Here is a 23,897-nt window from a genome sequence, read left to right on the forward strand (position 1 = left end):
AAGAGGTATCAGTGTGAACCATAATGGCTGTATAAACACTGGATAAGTTGAGATCTCAGCCTCCTGTTCTTAAAATCTTGGACAGCCTTATCAGTTGCTCATTTTGGAGGAAAAGGATTAAAATGAATGCAGTTTCAAATTGGAAAGATCTTCTAGAAGGCTTCATTAAAGCAAATCTGAGTTAATGATACCTCAAAATAAAGACTCTAATATAAAGGTCATGCAGAATAGTTAGCTTTGCAAAAGAAGTCCAGGAGTACTTGTTGCATCTTATTTATTTATTTTATTTTTTAATAAATATTCAAATGTACTGTGTTTACTATATCATATTTTTGTACTCAGAACCATCAGTTTATTTAGGCACCAGGAATTTTATGAGTATTGGAACATCTCTTTCTCATCCTTGCATTAGAGAAGTCAGAGTGAATTTTATGGGATTCAACATGTAGGATTGGTGCAGATCCAGAGGCCAGACTGGGCCTCTAAAAATCTGGCATTCCCTAAATCTGGCTCTGAAAGAGTGTATGGTATATACACCTCCAGATCTAGCTACAGTCAGCCATGCATCCATTAAGCAGGAGCATTCTTGCTTCACAGCACATACTGTCTATTTTAGCCTAAGAAAAGATGATTGTATTACCCTTGCCAAAAGCATAAACTGTGTATGTTTTGCAACTGAGGTTTCCTGAGCTGCCCAAAATGGAAGGCATAGATTCAGCATTAATGAAGATTGGAAAAAAATGTATTTTTAATAAAATTGAACAAAACAAATCTATTTTAGTTGTTTGTTTTGTTTTTTTTTTAATAACATTGAGTGCTCTTGTACTAGAATGAGTTGATGCCAGAATTTGAAAATACTATTGGTGACTATTAAACCTCAGTAAGAATGTTGTCCCTGGTTATCATAGAGTTTTGAAAGATGAATCATATTTATGTATAGTTAACATTTGTATGGCAGTGCTGAAATATTTGTGTAAAAGGATTTTGAGGTCGCTTCACAGTACCTCGAGAAAACATATGGTCTAAACATTTCCTGGCTTTGATTCTTCTGTCCACTTCTGGCTGGCTGACTGGCTGTGGGCTAGGGAATAAAGAAATCACAGGGTATGTAACACTGATTCTTCTTTTAAGTAGCTGAATAGTAGTTTGTTGGGATTTTGGGGGGTTTTGGTTATTTTTACTGAATTGAAAATAAATTAGAAAAGAGATTACTAAAATGCAGTTATGTACACATAAACAGCTTTGTAGATGACAATTTTACTATTAAAAGTTGTTGAAGAAAACATCTGCTTTTAAAATTTGTGTTAGCACACATGATATTAATACTTGGTATCAGGTAAGTTACTTATATGATCAATGTCTGTCACAGCATTGTGCTTTACAATATGTATTTTAAAAAATTACACTGTGGAAAGAAAATCCCCTTGATGCTATGAAATATGAAAAGAGGCAGTTTTGTTTATTATCTCTTCCATCTACAGACACACAGTACAGAATTTAGTTAAAGGCAGTATTACAGAGCATCTGTTTTAAGCAGATGCATGGTTTTTCTCATCAGCATAAAAAAGCAAACACCAACACAAATGACCAAATCCATATGCTACTGACACTTTTATTTGTCACTCGTGTAGCATAAGTTATACTGAGTTAACTTAGCATATTTTAAAAATAAATAAGTTTTGTTCATATTTTTTCCTCAGTGTTATTTTTTGTTTCATCTTCCACTAATGGGAGTTCATTGCTCTCAAGTGGCAACAGAATTGGAAAAGCATAGTAAGCTTTTAAAAATTGTGCAGTCTTGCAGAAAGTTACACTTCTGTGTCCCTTTTAGGAGGCTTGGTTTGCAGGGTAGCCTACGCCAGCCAATTACATGCACAGCCTGGCCAGTCTGCCGACTCACTATGAGTCCTGTCTGCTGTAATGACCTTGATCAGACTCTAAATTAGGTTTCTACATTTTCATGCTGATTAAATTATTCCTTTATATGTGATTCATGATATAGCAAAATAAAGATTGAGGAAAATATGCCAATAATTTTTGCTATCGGTAACATTTCTAAAGTACCAATCACATAAAAAAATAACATCAGAAGTTGCTGATAGCAATATTTCCTCCATTCTATGTCTCTGTTTTGCTTCACTTGGCTTCAGGTACTGTAACAGAGGCTGTTTCTGTGGGCATTGATACATACTCTGGTTTAAAAGCATGAACACAAGACTGGCTTGCATAAGGAGCTTGCAGAATTCAGATTGCTGGAGGATTTTAGGAACAGTTTAGATAAACTATTGATTGAAAGCACACAACTAAAGCTAATTCTGCTGGCAGGAAAAAAGTCAGTTACCTTCCAGTGCTAGTTTTCTCTGGTCCTGTGATGTTGTGATGCACTAGAACCTCCCACCTATCCTCGTGATGAACCCTGTCCAAGTTGTCATCCTGCTGGACTGTTCAAAGATTGGGGACTCTCGGGGCTTGGGGTGGTGGACTTCTATAATTAGGTCAATTCTGTTGTTTTGTTAGTTTTTTTTCTTTTTTAACAGAAAAGGGTGAGGTGTTGTGATGCACTAGATTGTTATTCGGATACTGCACTGGGTGTTATGTTATACAAATGTTTCCCCCCTTTCCTCAGATGGTGTATTCCTCAGATACACCTGAGGTCTTGTACCTGTGGTCTTGTCCCTGGAAGCCCCTCCCTTTGCCCCTCCCCACTGGTGTGGCCTTCTGTCCCCGCCTCCCATTCCGCGGGTATAAATGTCCCTTGAGTTGGGCATTCACTCTCTTCTTCACCTGGAAACCCTACGATGCAGATGTCCCCTTCCAGCTAATAAACAGGACATCAGAACCACGTGGAGAAAGAGCGCTTCTCGTCCTTTACTTCGTCCATGTAGGATCCGTGCGGGCTTAAATCCCAAGCTAGCCGGGGGGATTTACAGCCCGAAACCCACGGGTTCCTTCACTGTGATTCTATGTTTTCTAGGTTGTTAGTAGAAACAAAGCTATGGACATCCAACAAATTCTTGCAGACCTCATGAACTGCATCATCCAGGCCCTAACTTTTCCTCCCTTTGCTTAAGCACAAAATGAGGTTCCATAGCTTCCTTGGGTCACTGCTTTCAGCATTTAAATATCTACATATTTATGTAAATATTTAAGTTTTCCTAATATCAAATTTATTTTCCCTTTTAAGCTCATTTGTTCTTGTCCTGTCCCCAGAGAACATGAAAAATAATTGCTCACCAATGAAAGACTCCTTATATTGGCATAAGATGAAATAAAATACAATGACTAACAGAGTCCATCTGATGCCCTCAGAGCTCTTTCCAGTGGAACTTCCCTTGCAGAATATTTCATATACCTGGAGAAATGCTGCTATTATTATCAGAGGCTGAAATTGCTGTAGTGATTACCTTGAGTGGAATTAGTCATCTTTCCTTGAGTGGAATTAGTCATCTTCTATGGTTTTGAGGTTTTTTTGCAATTTCGTTTTGCTCCCACAGAACTCATGCTAATAAGATGAAGGTATGTATCCTACATAGAGATGTATAAAAAAATATATTTCATAATTCCCAGCTTGCTAAAAATTGTCAGTTTGTTTTTATCACATCTTGGTGCTTATAAGCTCTCTGTCTAAAACAGGAAAAGAATATATAATTCAACATATATATTCGCATCTTAAAAATCTCAGAATTTTTGTAAGATGTACATAAGAGTCCTATTAAAGCATTCAAGTCAATTTAGATTTTTTTCCGACACACCCATTGTTAATCTTTACTTTTCTTACATAATTCGCTCACTGCAGGTAAAATGGAAAATTCTTATTATTATCCTTTCCTTGACAGTGTTTCATAAGTTGGAATACTGTCTTTATATTGATGCCTTTTTGGGGGCTACCTATAAACAGAGGCCAGACAAAATTAAGAGAATGAAAAGTAGGTATATCTATTGAAGGACGTTCAGGTACACTTAGGGCAGACAAAGCCCACACAAAGGCTACACCCAAAAATGGACAGCAGGTCACAGGTTTCTACACTTTTATAAATTTGGTTCATTTGCATATTGGGGTTCAATCTTTCAATTACAGCTTCAGGTAAGGAAGTCATTTTACTCCAAGTTTTTTCCCCTCCAAATCACTTTTGTTCACATCTCTCAGGGCCTGAGACAGTAAGGTGTCCTTAATTCTCAGGCCTAGAGAGGAATTGTTTTGTCTGACCAAAAGTAGCTAACATTCTATATGGAGTTTAGAGTTATACACCAAGGCATTGCAGGATTGCGAATATATGAAAAACATAATAGTTAAAATCCTAAGGCTTCAATATTTTCTTGAACATTCTCTTAAAAAAAATCAGTTTCTTCAATGTTTTCTAGTAGACACATTGCCTATGCCCTGGTTTAACATTTGTTTTTCTCTATCCCTCTCTCATTTTTTGCATCTTATCTAAATGCAGTTTCCCCAGAATCTAAAAAAGTCCTAAATTTGAAACCTCACAAGAATCAAATAAAATTTAAATCATCTCCTTCTCTTATTATATAGGTAATTTATGTTAGGCCAAACCAGATTGAGTTGCTTTTTTTTCTGCAACTATGGGGCTTTACTGACTCATTCAATTAATGATCCATCACAACTGCCTCATCCTTTTCCATCATATAACTGCTTTACTTTTTATGTGTGCATTTTTTTCTTCTTTCTTTGCATGTTTCCTTTTTGAATTTTTTTTTGCACTTTTTCTTCAATTTATTAAGATGATGCTTAAATCTTATACTGTTCTACAGTGTTTATAAACTCTTATAGGTCATATAATCTAAAAATGCTTTTAGTGTACTTCAGTCATTGCAGTCAATATTGTTTTTATCAGGTGTCTAGAACAGACAGATAATATGATTTCTCTACATAACCTGGATAATAATTCTTTGAAAAAAACCAGCCTTTGAAGACAAGTAATCTTTACGAGTCTCAAAATGGTACCGACACTGAATAATAGAATATCTGGTGTTATCAAAGTTTTCTGTGTTAGACTTGTGAGGAATTCATACTGTCGTAGTTCCAGGTTTTAGCTGATTTCTAGTTACACCAGCTCACAATGAGAGCTGTAGGCAACACTATTGCCTATCAAAGTCAAGAGTTTTTTCACTTTCTAAAGCATTTACTTGTCTGTGCTGTTGAAGGAGTTATTATACTTAATGACTCTTCTACCTGACCTAGTATGCAAAACCTAATAGTGCTGCAAGATTCTAGCCATGCACAAATCCTGCTTGATATCAAGAAAGTTTTTAGGGAGTTCTAGGCTTTTGTTTTGGGTAAGTTTTTTGGGGTTTTTTTGTTTGTTTGTTTGTTGGGTTTAGTTTTAATTTTAGTTTTAGTTTTAATTATTTTAGTTTTAGTTTTATTTTATTTTCAGAGAAAGGTTATTTCACTTGTAAATGGAGCAGAGCTGATTTGTATATCATCAAGTGACAAGGGTGGACTTCTGAGATGCGTTTTCCTGGAGTTACTTTTCACAGAAAAACTGGTCTTCAAAGCTTTTAGAGATTTTGTTATGGCAGAATATGGATGGTTTTGGAAGGCAAAGGAGTAAAGCACACTGAAAGTACATTGGCTAATGCACGTGTGTGCTGGGATTGTGTCAATTGAAGTCATGTTGTGGAGGGAGAGAAAATCCCAAAACTACAGGCAATGCAACCACTCAATGAACTCCTGCAGGACATTCATGTAACTTGGAATTCAAGAAGCAGCTCTTTCTCTTCTCGAGTAAATTTTCAATTTTTCAACTGCTAGTTTGCTCCTTTTTGCCTCATTTAAGCTGTTCCATGTAAAAGCTGCCCTCACATCCCTGGCCATGTGGAAGTAGAAAGAGGAATCTGTTTTCAAGCTGCAGAAATAGTCTGGGAAACTCTATTGAACAAATTGCTTCTACCACTGAGATTCATTTGGTTTTTTATGTGGTAAAAAGATGAGGGAAGGGTGGAAACTAATTCCTTTTCAGCCCATTGCCCATTCTAAAGGAGCCTTATTGCAAAAATTGGAACAGGTGTCCTCAACTCAATTATACTAGAGATGGCAGAAGCAGTTGGACTAGGAAGCACAGACCATGACTCTACTGTAGAGAAAGCAATGCAGAAAAGATATTTTTTAACTTTTACTTTAGTTTTGGTTAAGATCACACAGTTTGCTTGTCAAGCTGCTGCACTATTTTCTGTAGACTTAGGAGTAACAAATTACTATCAATACAGTCAATTAAGTAAAAATGTAGATGTAATTTACCCAGTATTTCAAACAAACAAAATGTTATATGATGTTTCAAGTTAGGTTACCAGACTGTCACCTGTTGTTAATTACTGAGATGTGTCAGGGTATATTTTCTGCCACCCAGTGTCTCACTACATTGATTTTCTGTATGGAGCTCACTCGAGGTCAGTGCAAGACACAAGCAGAGCAATGGGACCTTCGTACAGATGTAGTGTAATTGATGTCATTAATAGTGTTATTCCAGGTTGGGCACTGAAGAAAGCTTCCTTTGTTAAACTCTTCTGGTCACTATAACCATCAGTAGTTGCAAATCACCCAAGTGAAGTATCTCTTCACGAAATGATGACTAGTGACCTGGCAGTAACTCAGATAAATGAGCCTCTCTTGGCAAAATTAACCTTTAAAAGTTATATATAAATAGCTAGACATAAGCAGTCTGTATAAAGTGGTCTTTGGAAAAGTGACAAAACCAGTATAACAGAAACTATCTGTACACACACTTCACAGTCGTTCATAGCAGTAACTGCCTGCACTGTACATGCTGTCTAGCAAATTTGTCCAGAATGTGTAGACATTGAAGACTAAGATGTAAGCTAAAGATTGAATAGGAAAAAACTGATTTTCTCACATTTTCCTTACCAACTAAGTAACATATATTTTAAAATATTTGTCATTAGCAAATTTTAGATCATAGTATAGGGATCAAAACCTGTAGAAATTATTGCTTTTTTTCTCCAAGAATTCCAATATTTCCTTCACATGCTGTGCTTGTATATCTATGATTCTGTTCCCCTCAGGCTTGAAATATGTAGTTAAACTATCAGTAGTTTTTAATTTAAAAGGAATGGCCTAAACCACTTTGAATCTTCAGAAGTGTTTGAGGTTTTGCATGTAAGAAATTATATTGAAATTCTTATAAATGTTTTTCATATTCTTTGCACTCTCCTGTGGGCCATTCTTTCATGCTTGTCTTTCTTATTCTACTCACTGTAGTAAGCTCATGCACAGATTTGAACAATCTGTACCTGGCATTCTGATGGGAAGCATGCTTAGGCCTCCATCAAACCAGTTAAGAACAGGCTACCCTAGTCTAAACAACAACTTGTTTTGAGACATGCTTGTAGCTCAGATTGCTCTGAAAATCCTTTAATAAATACTCATAGGTGCTCACTTCTGCCAGGTAAATCTTTTGTCAATACCAAAACATTCTAGTGCAACACATTTCTTTTTTTGCAACTCCAAAAAGTCAAGTGTTTGAAGTGAACATGACAAGACACAATAGCAGTTGACTCATGTATTATGAAATAGTTGCCTCATATGAATCAATATAAGCTTGTTCGTGTATTGTGGTAAAGACAATTCATTCTCAAAGGATCAGCCATGTATTAATTTCTTTCATGGATTTGAAGCAAAGAAACGCTTTAAACTTTTAGAGTGTGATAAACATAAGAATACTTTGTTCACTTTTGAAAGATGTGTATTTTCTCCCATGGTGAAGGTGTACTTATTGTTATTGTTGTCAGGTCGATAAACAGCTATAAAACTCTAAAATTGATGTTGCCAAGAGAAGTAACCTTCAGTTTGCCTTTTTATTCCTTTATTTTTCTTCTCTACAATTCTATGCATGCAAGCATATGTCACTAGGATGATGTATTTCTGAATCTCATTGAAATAAGTGCCTGCCACTGTAGAATGCTTTAAAAGTGAAAATGAATGAACAAACAAGAACAAAATCTTATAAGGAGGAAGACATGGAAGCAGACCTCATGATCAGAACAAAAACCAACTTTCAGGAACTTGACCAGTTCTGTTCTGTTTTTATCATCAGTCACCTATTATTCTGTCTTGGACCATAAGCACCTGAGTTTCTCAAAAGAATTAGGCTCATTTTCTTTCCACCGGTCAGCAAAGCTTTTACTGAATTTGGAGAACTGAATTTTATGTTAGAAGGAGTCCACTCTTGGTAAAGCTGCTGTTAAAAGAACATCAAAACCATTGTATGCAAAAAAAGAGCAAGGTGGAGAACAATGGACGAATGGATTTAAAAATGAGGAAAGTCAGATCATGTCACAAAAACATTTGGCCTTAGAAGTCAAAGAGTGGACATAATGTTAGTGTATTATTGACTGAAACAGAAAGATGGGAAGTTATGTTTTCCTTTCTCATCACATAGAAAAATGGCAATATTATCAATTAAATTACAGTATTTGGTCATTGAAGGTCACTTGGTGGTCTTTGAATCATTTGTGAATCATGTGAGTCTCAGAAACACACTGCTATGGAGTATCATTGAGAAGAAAAATGGAAGATGATTCAAAAGAGAAGTGCGAAATCATATAAATATAAAAATATCTACCAGAATAATCATAATTATCTCAACTTGGAAAGGTATATTTAATTTTGTATTTCAAAGTTTAAGGCAATCTCCTACAGAGGACAAGAAGTACCCGCTAAGAAGCGTTCTCTGTCATACTCTGGTTTTGGTTATGGTCCTACCTGCAGCTAATATTGCATCCTAGATATTGGAATTTGCCAAATTGTGAATCTGAATATTTGTTTCCCTGTGAAACTAAAACCATTATTTTCACTTCTCCTTTTCTCATCTGAGAATCTCCCAAATCTTTGGAATATGCAGCATTCCTGAGTGTTACTGAAAGTTCTAAAGGTACATTTATATCCGCATATAGCTACTAATAAAAGCTATATTAATATCTGTTGAGGCTTCAATTTTTGCATGCAAAAAGAGAATATTAGAAACAAAATGCTGATTAGACTGAAGAAAAGTTTCTAAATTATAGTAATGAATTAATATCTTTTCTGGATGTATCCCAGATATTGCCATATCAGGGTATGGCGTGTTCTATACTTGTGCATCTGGAACAATGGTGTTTGAATTTATTTTATTTTACTTCAGAATACAAAGTCTGTTTCAATTTACCATGTAACATAGTAGGGTATTTGAGGAATAGTCAGCTTTTTTCTTTTCTAATGTGTACATTCATTTATTTTAAACTGAGTTTGAATATTACTATTACTGATCCAACAGTTAATTACATTTGCAGATAGGTAAATGACTGACATACCACGGTGTACTTAAATGTGTTTAGTGTATTTTAAGATGGAATTATTTGAATGGAATAATCACATCATTTTCATTAGCACTTTGCTTTTAAATTGTGCATCAAATTTTGCTAAGTTCAGCATGCCTTGAGCATTAGAAATTCAGTTTCCAATGGTAGCTTAAAGCCATTAAGAGCCCTCCTTTTTCTTTTGAAGAACTTGAAAGGCAATTGCAGCAGAGCAATGTCACTCAGGCATGAAAATGTTTTTGTGATTACTAAAGCTTCACCTCAATGTCTTGTAAGAGAGACCTCATGGCTGACCAGGCAACCTTGTATTGTTTTTATCATGCAGGAGATCAGAATTTGAATTCGGTAGTCATTTTATTCAGTGAATATTGAGAGGAAATTATTTTGATATCCTAGGGTCAAAGGTTTTTTTTAGGAGCTTCTTAAGCCAGTGCTTGACATGCCAGTAATGTGAAATTCATGGAGAAGTACCAAGGTGTTTGAATATTTCCAGAGGTGCAGGTGATGCATTGCTATGATACTCAAATGAAAGAGTCCTGAGGTGAAAGGAAAGCAGAAACCAGGGATTTACCTCACTTCATATTAGACTTGTGCAGCGTAGATATCAATGTCTGAGCCAAGCAGACATCACTGATAAGATTGCCTTTATAGTCAAGGGAGAGAAACAGCTGCTTTTGTAGCTGTATGCGTTTGATGGAATTTGGATGTCTTGTTTAGGATGATATAATTTCCACCTAAGAAGTGTCTTCTTCTTTTTGTTGATGACAAATGAATACAAAAATGACTAGCTTAGATGCAGACATGTAGATAGCTGTGTTTGGTTAAATAAATGCCACTATGGAACACCATTAATAGCGGCAAGAGAAAATTGCTTTGCAGATCTATTTATGACTTTTTTTATAACAGTCCAGTGTTATTGAAAATGCACAATAAGAATGTTAAAGTGCATCTGTAAATTCTATTAAAAACTAAAATTGGGAGAGATTATTTCTCTAAAGTAATGCTTTGCTTTTAAAGAAGAAAATTTCAAAAACTAAATCACTAGTTGTCTGCTATGCAGTCTTTTACTGCCTGTTTGAAAAAATGCTCATGTATCAAAGGGGCTTCTTACATTCATCAACACAACAATGTTCTGATGTATAAAAGTAAGGAATAGATCAGATGAGCCATAAAGAACAAATAAGCAGCATTATCAAAAGCTTGTCAGCAGTAGGTAAATCTGAAGGAGATAGTTTGCAGTCTGAAAAGAAAGCAGTGCAAATCTTTCAAAGAAGTCATACAAGAAGCTGTGAAATTCCATCCATGCTTATATATGTATAAACATGAAGTGACTCGTACAAATTCCATTTAATGTTAATAACAGTAATATGCACACCTGTGTAATTCAAACAATGCAGTAATATATAGATGCTCCATTTTTTAATTGCAATGTGAGTTTAATTGCAATAACTCTACATTATCCCAGTTCTCATTATATTGATCCTTCTTCTTCTTCTGCAAGCACTTTATGCCTTCAGCTAGCCTCATTCTCACTCCCCTGTGTTCCTCTCCTATTTCTTTAGGAGGGCCTTACTGCTACTTCTGCTAATGTAACCAAATGAGTCTGCAGCACTGACTCCTACAGAGGCATTAACATTTGCTCTGGATTGTTCATCTTGATGTGGCTCTTGGTGATTGTCCTGTGCAGGACCAGGAACTGCACTTGATAATTCTTTTGGATCACTTCCAACTCAGAATATTCTGTGATTCTGTGATCATGTTATTTATTTCCAAAAAAACTGATTTATTTCCAAACATCTTATTTCAGTGTTTTTATTACCACTATTTAGAATTTGCAAAGAGACCTTAACTGTCTTTTTTTAATTGATGCTGAGGCTAATTTCTTCAGTTAAGCATTTAGTCTGAAACATATAGTTTGCCTTTTTGCCAATTTTGTGGAGATGTGAAATTGCTACCAGTTCTCTCAAAAGTTAGGTAATGCTGTCTCACCACTAAAGTTTCCATCTTAGCTCTCGTTTAAGATAATATAAATACAATCACTTAATGTACTCTTTCTCAGACTTTAAGATGGGTAATTTTTGACATTTATAGCAGGAAAAAAACTGATTGTCCAATTGTAAAATTTGAGATTTAACTCATAGACAGTCTTTAATCCATGATGATACCGCCCTATCTCCCAAGTTTAATTAGCTCATTATGATTTTCTCAGAAAGATCTTGACAAAGACCACCTGAAAATATTTCTTCTCTGTTCTTCACTTTCCCCTTACACACAAAGAAATGTAACATTGAAATAAAACACTGTAACAGTGAAGAAAAGATGTCAAATTCAAGGTTTATTTCATAGCCACTCCTTGGAGTTTCCAGCTTTGGAGACTGAATTAATATTGATTTTTTTTTTAAACCTAATTTGTAGTTAGCTTTCTTACAACTTAATCCAAGTAGGTATCAATTGTTATGAGAAACTCTGACAGTGGATATAAAAATGTGTTGAAATAGGTAGACTTTATCTACCAAAGTGGGATTTTTTTTTTCTTTTCAATTTTTGTTTCAAAAATATTATCAGAGCATTCAAATTTGTTGAGGTAGCCTACTTCAGGATTTTTGTCTAACTTTGTTTTGAAGTTTTTCTTTCCACAATACATGTTGTTTAAACAGTTCTTACATGTGTATATATAAAGCCAGAATTGTGTTTGAACTTATATATAATAGAATTTTTTAGAACTTTCTTTCAGGAAGACTTTTTGAAATAATGAAGAGTCTTCCTAATTGAAATATAGCAAGGCTTTGAAAGAATGAAATTCTTCTCAAAGGAGGATCACTACATTTTGCAGTACTTGAAAGTATTATAAATTTCATAGTTCTTAGATGATTGACTTGAAAATAACCTAAAATCTGTTTACTTGGAAAGATGAACAGGAAGATTTTATTGGTGATGCCATATGGAACAATTACAGTGACAAACCTCAAAAGGGTAAAGCACCAGGATCTGTTTTGTACAGTCGGAGAAGAAAATTAATACCCCAAGGATTAACTCACCAAAGTCTGAAGTAATCAGTAGTGCAATAATTGTATCATAGACACTGAATTTGACTCAGCTAAGCTGCCACTGTCCTTCTGCCACAGCGGATTGCAAATGGAAATGCTGTCTGCTGAGGAGGAGCTGGGACAGTCTAACATTTGATTGTGTTCCAAGAGACCACGTTGACACAGGTATCTGTTCATGATATCAGGACAGGGTTTTGCACGTTTATTTATTGCTTTGTATCAGTCCTTTTGTGGACCTATTGATGGAAAGCCACACAAGTCTGTGAATGCTTGGTAACAGGTAATTGCAAAATGAGACTGTTTGTCATGTAATAGTTTGCCATAGAAACACTGTTTGCCATATAAACACTGGCATTTTAAACTATACATTCAGTGTTTCATGGCAATTTCAGGCAATGTTCCCAGTGATTCTGGGGAAAGTAAGACAACTTTGATAACCCTATATATGCTATATATACTTTACAACAGACCATTGTAAATCCTCACTTTCTCAGGAAGCGAACTGCATTGAAACACAATTAAACAAGGACAATGTTTTGCTCTGCTAAATTCAAGACTAAAAATGAGTTTGTTTTAGTGATTGTGGCTAGTTATATTTTTGAATTTATTTTTAAAAATAGAAACGATCTTTTTAAAGTCAGAATAATTTTAATTAAAGATGAAAAAATGTTTTTAGCTAGTTAAGGAGATAGCTTTTTGAAATTTATTATGCTGTTTAAAAACATGTATTTTATCAGGATATTTGATTTCAGTTTTTAAAAGACTGAGCATCAGAGACTATTTTAGTATGAAAGTGAACTTTCTGTATGCAGACAGAAATCTTGGACATGTACAAGTAAATAGCAGACCTGAAGAGTCTGTATTTTTCAAATTATGCAGATGATTCACTTTATGTATTAAATGTACATTCTCATGCTGTGTATTGAAGTGATTGCAATAACCACTGTATTTGATTTTGCACCAACTAATCTGAACTGCTTTCAAAGACATTTTTGTTTATAGAGACCTTAGTTTTGATAGTACATTAAATACAGTGAAATGAATACAGGCATTCTGTCTGCTTTGTGATAAAACTAAATTAATACCCAAAGGATTAACCTTCAATGTGCAGTGTCCTGACTACTATTTTAGAAATTACAATTAATTACTTTTTAAAATATGGTTCCACCAAAGATGTTGCTCATGATGGGAGTAGGGGAAGCGAGGGCAGGGGTTGCAGGAGAGGAGAAAAGCACTTCTAGTCAAACAAGTAAAATATTCAAACTCGGCATCTTTTTACCACTGTTATATCTGCTCTAATAATTTTATTTAAGTGCTGGGGTCTTTTTGATTGTATATTTGTTGTTTTATCCTCATTTTCTGAAAAGATTTAATAGCTATTCCATAACATTTAAATTCTTCATCAGTGCTATGTTAACGAAAGCAAAACTCAAATTCTGGTGCAACTGTATACACACAAAGTAGCCTTCTGTAAAGCATCTCATCTACCATAAAAATTACAGTGTTTCAGAATAAACTTTAGTTAATTTAAGTTTTTTCTTCCTTGTGAATTTTTATAGGAGGTGCTGTCTTCTGCTGTGGGTATGAGACTCCTGAAGTCAAGGACATGACACTGTGTCAATGCCCTTGGTACATTTAAATGAGAAATGACTATTGGCTTCAAACAGTTTCCCTTGAAAACATATGGCATGCTATCTGATGAGAGGACCTCATTATACATAAAAGCTCTTCAGAAAATGGCTGAACAACCTCATGAACTGCATTGCAGTTCTAGAAAGTATTTTTCGATCCAGCATTGAGAAAGTTGCTTAAAATATATACAATGATTTTAGTGACAAAAGATTAACTGAACTTAAAAAACAAATTAAAAAAGTCAAACCACCTCTAGACTTGCAGAGAAAAATATCATAATCATATGCCTTCAAATGTACTGCTTATCATGTAAGCAAAAATTATTAAATTTCGTATTCTCATTACTTAAAAAAGGGAATATTGCTAGATTTTTCATGCATCGGCGAAAAAGGCAAATATGGTTATTTTCACCAAGGAATATTTTTATTGAGGGCCTGTATGCAAATTTGAAACACTTGTTTGAAGCCCTGTTATATACAATCTGACTCGTATCAAGTACTTAACTTCCAAGTGGATATATAATAAACTCAGGAAATAATTAAATAAAAATATAAATATAAATTAAAATATATTTCCACACAGAAGATGATAAGTTGAAAATACTTTGTCATCTAAACTGCATCAGACTTCAGAAGACTAAGAAATGAAATCTGTTAGTTACAGATCTTGCTCATATTGGCAATACTTAAGACCATAAGCCTTAGGTATGTGGTCTCAAATAAATCTGATGCCATTTCACCCTCCTATTTTGGCCTAATCTTTCTCCCATCATAAAAAGATCTACCTGTATTTTAAAGCAAACATGTACTTTGCTAATGATAACCTAAATGAAATGTAGCCTGTTGGTCTGTATTTTATTTAAGTATTTGTATGTATTTTTATGGAATAATTTTTCTTGTCTCCAAAACTCAAATCCAGAATATTTTTTGAGCTGTAGCTCCAGTTCTTTGAAAAATTTTGAACTTTAGAAAAAACTTATTTCTACTTCTTGATGAAGTTCTTTTATAAGGAAAGTGTATTTTTGAAATTCAGGTTTGTTGTCTACATATAGTTCAGTATTTTAGATGATATTATGAGCATTTTTCTCTCTTTACGGGATATATTAGTTGTACTAAGATATATTGTGGAATCATTGTGGGCAGAGAAGTTTGGTTCTAATGTTGTAAAGCATTATTCAAATTCTGACTATATATACATATATATAATTGCATTATTTTTTCTTAATTTAGTAAATCAAGCTGACTTTGCTACTTGTGTCAGACAATCCAGTGCCTGGCCCCTCTGGGCACAGCCAGCCTGTGCCAGCCATGGAGCTGCTGGTGGCACTGATCTTTGCTCTCTTTTGCCTGCACAAAGTGACTATGCATGCACTGACTAGATAACTTTGCCCTGACTCTCCTTGGAAGTAATTTAAAAATGTATCTCAGAGTCAGTATATGCAGAAGATTTTGCATGTGTGCAAAGCCAAGCATGTGATTGCATTCTTTACTGGCTCGGCTCCAGAGTGCCTTTTGAAATGCAGGCAAGTCATGGGAATTAAAAATAGAGAGAAAATTACTTAATAAAGTTCACAATGCTGTGTAAGTACGTAGCGGTGTGATTGTTTTCCCAAAGTACAGAATCAAAGTAGGAGTTATCATTCATTTTACCCCTTTCTCCTGAGAACTTTTAAAAAGGGGAGAAAGTCTACATATTGTAGTGGAAGATTTTCAGAATAATGTGGGATTTCTTTTAATCTCAAGGGTAGGATAAATATCATGTAGCAGTACCTAAATAGTTGAGAAAATCTTTGTGGAGTGAATTTTCTATACAACACATGTAAATTGTTTGCAAATTGTACTTGGTATCTGGAGACTAAATTTATTTATATAATATGTACCCATCTTTCTCATACACTTTTTGTGAGTATTGCTGAATCTTTTCAAAGCATGAACTCATACTAACTTTACAGCCAAATGCCTTCTACTTCATTTTTCAAAATGTATTTTTCTATGTAGATGAAAATGGTCAAAATGCAGATAGAGACACCTGAATGACAATAAATCAGGAAACCTTTCAGAAATGGCTTTACCTTAGTCCATTCCATCCCATTCACATAGAGATTCTCTAAAATAGTCTGAATTTCTTGCTAATCACTGTTGTGACTATGTAGAGCTTCTCACAGAAAAAGAGAACCTACAAACACAGATTTGCCAGAGTAGTGATGGAGAGACAGACTTCTGTGAGTATAATTTGGTTTTTTGCTTGTTTTTCAAATTTACCTCACCCGATGAATACTCGTATTTGCATTAATTAATTTTTGATTGACTGACATGCATCAAGACTTTGTGAAAAAATAGTAACCTTCATTAAAACAAAACAAGAATGTTAAGGAACATTATCACAGAGGGTGGCCACTTTTAAAACAGGATAAAAAGAAAGATAGGAATGAAAATGTAGCAGAGGGTTCAAACCAATAAGGCAATTATCTTCTATAACCTTTAAAGTTTCACTGGACACACAAAATCACTAAAAATCAGTAATATTCCAAAAGAAACTAGGTGATAATTACACATTATATTGGATTATTCTACTGAATCATACAAGTTTGTTTCTGTATATTACCTTGAAATTATATGAAGGTTGAAAATTGCAGTGCTCAGGTATAAAGAAGTTGAACACGAAAGATCTTATCGGGAAAAGAAATAATCATATAATTAGTTACTACCATGATGCTTAGCAGAACAGGATCCTATAAATCTCTTTGATAAAAGTAACATTCAAGAAATATTCTTCATATGTTCCTTCTCTCTGTAATCAACATCCTAAATCTCTTTATATGTACAAAGCCCTGCTGCTGGATGGCTGTTACAGAGCACCTCAAAACCCCCGGGACTTTACAGTTTAAATGAAAGAGGATATTTTGACTTAAAAAAAAAAAAAAAAAAAAAAAAAAAAAGAAGAGACAGCTAAAACATTTATGCTGGGTTTGGTCCTCAGACATAAAAAAACCTGAGTATTTGGAATGGTTTGTGAAGAAATTGCAATTTTATAAAGGTTTGAACAAGACAAAGGTTTGAACAAGTCACAGGTTGGAACTGTGTCAACAAAAAAAAAAAAACCAAACCAGAATTTCCTACTTGAGAGATTTTACATCACATTTCTTATGAAGTTTAAATGAAACCGCACCATACTGAAATGATTTGTGGGACCTATTAAGGACCTACATAATTTTATGAAGTGTAAATGAATTATAGCCTGTACATTTGGCTTTCAGATGTAAGCTGATGTGAGCTTTCAAAACTATTCTAAAAGTTTTCTGGAAGAGCTGTGTCATTTGAAGTAACTAATTAGGGCACTTAACAGCTATGGATGAGATAATGTTTTTTTTCCTGCCAGTTATGAACGAAACATAAAATTTTGGTGCAATGGATAAAAATAAAAGTGCTTCAGCACTGCAGTCAGAGAAATGGCTAACTTATACTATAGATACACTCCAGCTTGCTCTGATGTGACCTATTTCAGGTGTTGCAGCCAACCCCCAAGGCTAGGACTGCAGCTTAAGCTCTAAAACCCACAGGTATATTTGCCCACCAACAGCTCAGTCACTTCAGGCCTTCATTACCCCAGTGGTGTACAAAAGGAGAGGCTGATACTGAATCTGCGTTCTCTTGGGAGTCTCACAGGCATCAACGTGCTGCTCCTGGTGCTCATTCCTCTCTTGGACCTGACATCCAGCCAGTGCTGAGTTACTGAGCTCAATTCTTTAGGACATGAGCTAGGGCAAGGAAATTTTTAATGTTCTGTAGGTGCTTCCATACAGGTGTTCTCAAATTATCAATCAGGTAGGTATTTTTTGTAGTCATTTGGTTTTCAAAATTTCAGCTAAATGCCTGGTTAAGAACCTTAATGTTTCCAGGCAACAAAGGAACTGATCAGGATCTCTAATTTTTTTTTTCATGTGTTAGAATGTGAAAGTGATATTCTATGATTTCTAAGTTTTCCATTAAACTTCATTTACATAAAACCACAGTGGTGCTGGGTGGGGTTTTTTATGTTACATGAGAAATAAAAAGATTTTAGCAATTCTCAGTAAATTTCTAGTTTGTCTAAGAGAAAATTCAAAGCTTCTCAAACGAAAAATGTATGTGGATGATCTAAAGAGACTGAAAACCACTGTTTATCCTCAGAATAAGTCTCAAAAGTGTGTTGTAATACAGTGACTATCTTCAGAGAAAGTGGCCCAGGTGTAAGTAATTACTGCTTTTGCTATTTTTCTATGTGAGTTTGAATGGGGAAATGTTCCAATACTTCCTTATCTTCTTGTGAATGTCTTTGTGTTGCACACCACATATCAGTATCTGAGTAGTTGACGTATTATATTTCCTACAACAAAAGAAAAATTTTTAATATCTATGCCTAGTAAACAAAAGCAAACAGGATGAGTTGACCAAAATCTCTTTTGATTTTCTTGATATAGAAATTCCCCACTGCAGCAGAATATTTTGCAATCAAAATTTTCCAGGCTATCTGTATTTTGAAGCTAGTCTATCAGAATACTCCACAGTTCATTTTTTAATATCTCATATGTATTATCTCACGTACCCTGTGTAATGTTGGCAACCTTTACAGCAGACTGTACATGCCTTTCAAAGCTAATGTCAGAGAGGATGCTTTAGAACGTCTATCATCTTTTTTTTTGTCACCAAGAGCTATTAATCTCAATGAAAAATGTTTATTAAAAAATAAACAGTACCCATTTTTCTCTCCATTGAATAGCTGCAATTATTGCCACAATTTTTCCTGATTTGCACAAATGTTAACTTAGGAAATAATTAAAATCTGTAGTAAATGAGCTCAGTTGGTCAGAGCACGGTGCTAATAACACCAAGATTGTGGGTTCAATCCTTGTACAGGCCATTTACTTAAGAGCTGAACTTGATGATATTTGTGGGTCTCTTCCAACTCAGCATATTCTGTGAATCTGTGAAATAAAAGGAAGAGCACATTGAGGTTTAAGAATACAAAAGTGTCAAAGAACCACTGGAAGAACAGCAGCATTTTTACCTCGCAAATGAATGTATAATCTCCATGAAATATTAAGCTGAAACTAATTTGGATATGGCAGACCCTGAAAGCTGCAAACAAAATTTACTACCTAGCACTAGTCATTGTAGAGGCTCTACTAAAACTTTATAACCTTCTTTAAAAGCTGAATAAAGACATTTTGCATTCTGCTTATTTATTAGATATTTGCATCAGTACAAGGTGAGTAGTTCAGTAGTTTGAAGGGGGATATGTAGGTGATTCAATAATTCATGGCTCTGAATGATAGAACTAATATAGCAACCTTCTGAAATGTCAGTATGCAGTGTGAAGCCTATTAGTCAAAGGTCCTCTTTTTCACAGAGGTGTTAAATAATTATTACTCAGAACAGAGTACAAATCTAAACAAGAATTCTTGAAGATTTTCCTCTTGGTACATTTTAGGTAAATTTATATTTGCAGTTTAGCAACTCTTTATCTTTAGTCCAGACAGTGAGGGGGTGAGATATGAATCATGATGTCTCTTCTTTGGGATGCCATATGGAAACCAAAGAGAGTTGCTGACCATGGATTCTCCATTTCCACTTGGATTATTAACTAGGACTTGGCAGACTTGGTTATGATCTCATACTTTCCACTTATCTATGGCCAGGCATGACAAAGCAAAGTAAATTCTAGTGCCCATATGCTAGATACAGTTTTAAAGAACACATTTAGTTTTGAAAGGATCATAAACCAGAATATACACATACATAATGTATACATTTTTGTTATAGAGAGACAAGCTAAGCATCATCATTTAGATTTTTTGCAGGTGAAAGATGAAAGTAAGCAAGCGGTTGACTATAACCCTTTTAGAAAGCAGTAATGGCCACATGTAGTGTAATTATGATAGACTTGCAAAATGAAAAACAGCAATCATGAAGAAGTGGAAGAAATGGCGTAAAGGTATCTAGTCTCAGTCTCTTGCTTCAGAGTCTCCCTGGAGTTTCTTCAGTTGTGAAATGAGGAAAAAAATTCTTTATTGGAAAAAAAAAAAATCATCTATGCCAAAAAATAAAATCCCAGTATATATTTAGGTTTTTTTACAAATAAGTTTAAATAGCAAGGAGACTGCAACTGGCAACAGCTTCTTACTCAAAAAGGTCAGATTCCCTAGAATGTTCAGGTTAAGGAATCCATATGTAAAGTTTATGGCTGCTTTGAGTCACCTAAGTAGTGCTTTAGCCGTAAAAACACCTTAGTACCCCTTCCTTGATGCATGGGAAGTGCTGCTTATTTCATTATTTTACTACTTGCATCTAATCAGAAGCATTTTTTTCCCACATAGCTCATGCATCTATTTGGACCACAGCTGCCTATAGTATACAGAATACCTTCAGATACGCAATTATTTCAGTCTGAGTTTGACTGAATGTTATTCCTAAGCTTCCTGAACAAATTTAATTTTTTTTTTTATCCTGATATTCATGCCTTTTTAATTTAACATCTGTTGTCTTGGGTTTGATTTTTTTCCTAAATAAATGACACTGCACTACCTTTATATAATGGCCTTACCTCATATCCTAAATTCTATGGTAACCAATATAGAACATCTGGATTTGAAGCAACGGGGTGTAATTCTACAGACACACAACATAAGACTGTGTTATGAGCACTTCCTAATAGCTGCTTAAGTGGCAGGAATACAGAAATTATGTAGGCAGAATAAGATACTCGATACTTAAAGCACAGCAATAATTCCTTAAATTGCTATCCATTAACTCCCTGCAAAGTCTAAATCATAATTTAATTGATTTCTCATAAAGTATAAAAAGTATCACTGTATGAACAAAATGCCAACTTGTTGAGTCAGAAAAATGCAAGTAAATGAAAAATAAACAAGCATCAATAAAAGAAAAGTTACATAATTTTAAATGCGGGGGTTTTGTTAAATTTTAAGAATAATTTTATAAATTTATATTCTTCTCATGTAGTTCTCTACAAATCCTGGATGTATTTGGAGAATATGGATAGCTGGATGTTCCTACTCAAAGGACACTATAGAACAGTGTATAAATATATAAAATACAAGTGATGTATTTTCCATTGTTAATATTTTCCAAGTAATTGTCAAAGCTACTGGAGTATTTTCCTATCTCAAACTGGTTATTTCAGCCTTATTTTGCAATTTCAGGTTTCACACGACTTAAAATTAACACTGTGTACTCCCAAAGAGTTCTGGGTTATTCCTAGCCTAATAAATCTAGTGGCCAAGACACATTGCCACTAACACCTGTGATGTAAGTTTCCATCCCCCAGCACAGGTTAGCCTATTGAGAATGGACCTTGGTACTGTGTTTTATGGCATAGAATACTAATTGTCACAGGCCAAAATTGTCTCAGGAGGATGCTCAGAAAGGGTATAAATGCAAGTCTGCAAGTGTGTAGCCCCAAACTTATGCTTCAGTAGTACACACATATATTCCATGTGGCTATAAACACAACCTGTGTCTAGAAAAATGATATATATGGCAATGTCACCAGCAGTAGGAGTTTGTTTGATAGGGGTGAGGGTTATGATAGGGGTTTCCATCCCTTCTGGCTCTCTCAGTTTGATACTGCAGGTTTGACTAAAGATCTCAAAGACTACTCAGGAAAATTTGGTAGAGTAAACAAGAAAAAATTCCACAGAATGTGTAAAATAATATATTTTCCAGAATTTTTGCCGATCTCAGTCCTGAAGATCAACAAAAGTTTACTGGGGAGTAAATTCACCCTCTCAAAGTCTTCTTAAAGGTATATGGGCTTTCTGAACCGTCTGCGAAGACTCAGGCTCACATTCAGGAAGCCATGAAAAGCACATAAGTGAGTTTTCCAACCTGATTTTGAAAGTGATGATGCTGTCAGTACATTAACATTTAGAAGACATGAATATGTTTTTAAATAGGATTACATAACATGTAATATTCTGTCATCTAGACATCTCTAAACTGGCAAGATCTCCTCAAATGCTTGATGTGTATCATTCATCTCACCTAATTTTAGACATTAAGAGTGTAGAAATCTGCATGAAGATTTTTTTTTTTAAATCGGAGAAAATGATTGAGAGTAGCACATCCAGGAGGCAGCTCACTTGGCTTATTTTAGACTTTAAAATAATAATTAAATTAATCACTAGAGGTATAAAAAACAAAAGAAATATAAAACTCAGTAAAGATCTCGAGGACCTTAATTGATCATTATACTTTGCCTATTCTGTGATGATTATAAATATTCTTTATCTGATAGAAAGGAAAAGGAGAGGGAAGGGAAGGGAAGGGAAGGGAAGGGAAGGGAAGGGAAGGGAAGGGAAGGGAAGGGAAGGGAAGGGAAGGGACAGACATAATTATAGAGGAGATTTTGAATTATGTTTTTAATATTGAACTACTTTTCTATTCAGTCAAGAAGTTTTGACTGACTTGACCCATAATAACTGTGAAATCAACTTTCACTGAAAATCTCCATATGGTAGAAAATGCTATCTTTTTCCAAATGTTCTTTTGTGTACTTAGAATTTTATTTGATAAAATAGAAATTTTTCTTGTTTCTGATCAGAAAATTTTAATATTGCACTTGGGTTACTTTCACAGAAAATAAGCCTAAGAGTATAGTCAAATCATGTAGTTTTACTCTGTGATATTATGGATTTGCAGTCTTGCTTTTGACAAAGCTTGATTAAATGGATTATATATGAAAAAGAATGGGACAAACCCCAATCTGACACTACGTAGTTAAGCAGTTAAACAGATGATAAGAGTTCCTCAGTTGCAGGGAAATATGAATTCTTCTGATTTCTAAAGAGAGTTTCTTCTAAATCATAAACAGAAACTATAATTAACACTAGTGTTTCCATGGGAATAAAACCCTCAAGGATACACTAATGATCTTGTAACATTGGCCTAATACACATATGAATTTTGCTTTCTGGCCTTACAAAATGAAAATTTCATTGCAAGACAACTTACATCTTAATTTATTCATTGCATTGGATTTTCCCAAAATGGGTGTGATGCACAATATTTTGCAGCATACAGAATTTAGGAATGGATAGGTTTAGGTAAAGAAGTTCCTTAAACAGAGCTATTCTGTGACTCACAAATAAGTATAGTCAATGGGGTTCTAATACTTTAATCTATCTGGTATTATTCTGTCTACAGTATGGGCCCAACAAATATTTTGCTTACAATGCAAACTCTACATTGATTCTAAGTAAGAGAGAGCAACATCTGATATGTGATATTAAGCACCAGAGCCACAAATAATTATTAATGATGTACTACCAACAGAAAACCCTGAGAAAATTTAAATAGTTGTAACTGCAAAGCTTCTGGGTTTCTTGGTTGGCAATTTTGTGGGGTTTTTGTTTGTTTGTTTGTTTTTGTTTGCTGCTATTTATTTATCTAAAGTTTACATTACAGAAAAACAAATTTTGTTTATCAGTTTATCATGGAGTAAAACACTAAACTAACAATTTCATAAACAACAGGCAGTACCCAATTGTAAGAGTAACTCATATTTCAGACAAAACTAATCAAAACACAAGACAGTACTATTTTGGCAGTAATTTTTTAAGACCTTAGAAAGTTTTTGCCAACACAAGAGCATTAAAACAACTCATATATTTTTTAAGCAAATTTCATCTGCTGAGTCTCTACATAAAAGGAAATAGTGTTATGGCTCTATATTTTTTTTTACAAAAGTAAAATCTACTTATTTCACAATTTTACAGCAATTATACAATGTCATATGAAAATTACCTTCTTTTTGCCTTTTGTACTGGTTTTTTTTTTTTTTTGCCCTGAAGTCTTTACAAAAGTGAGCCTTTAAATTTTAAACTTGACT

The 23,897-nt window shown here is 34.4% G+C and overlaps 1 protein-coding gene across 5 annotated transcripts in view; it reads left to right on the forward strand.

Annotated features, from left to right (window-relative positions):
• The window catches only part of CNTN5 (contactin 5), a 600,552-nt gene that overhangs the window by 98,124 nt on the left and 478,531 nt on the right, over positions 1–23,897 (forward strand). Inside the window, exon 1 of one of the 5 annotated variants that reach the window (XM_038141234.1) lies at positions 12,023–12,542. The exons of the other annotated variants lie outside the window; for them this stretch is intronic. The gene's annotated coding sequence lies outside the window, so the exon portion shown is untranslated. Of the gene's footprint in view, positions 1–12,022; positions 12,543–23,897 lie in introns of those variants that run through there. 5 annotated transcript variants of the gene reach the window in all.

Source organism: Motacilla alba, chromosome 1 (genome assembly GCF_015832195.1).
Source record: "Motacilla alba alba isolate MOTALB_02 chromosome 1, Motacilla_alba_V1.0_pri, whole genome shotgun sequence".
Taxonomy (NCBI): Eukaryota; Metazoa; Chordata; class Aves; order Passeriformes; family Motacillidae; genus Motacilla; species Motacilla alba.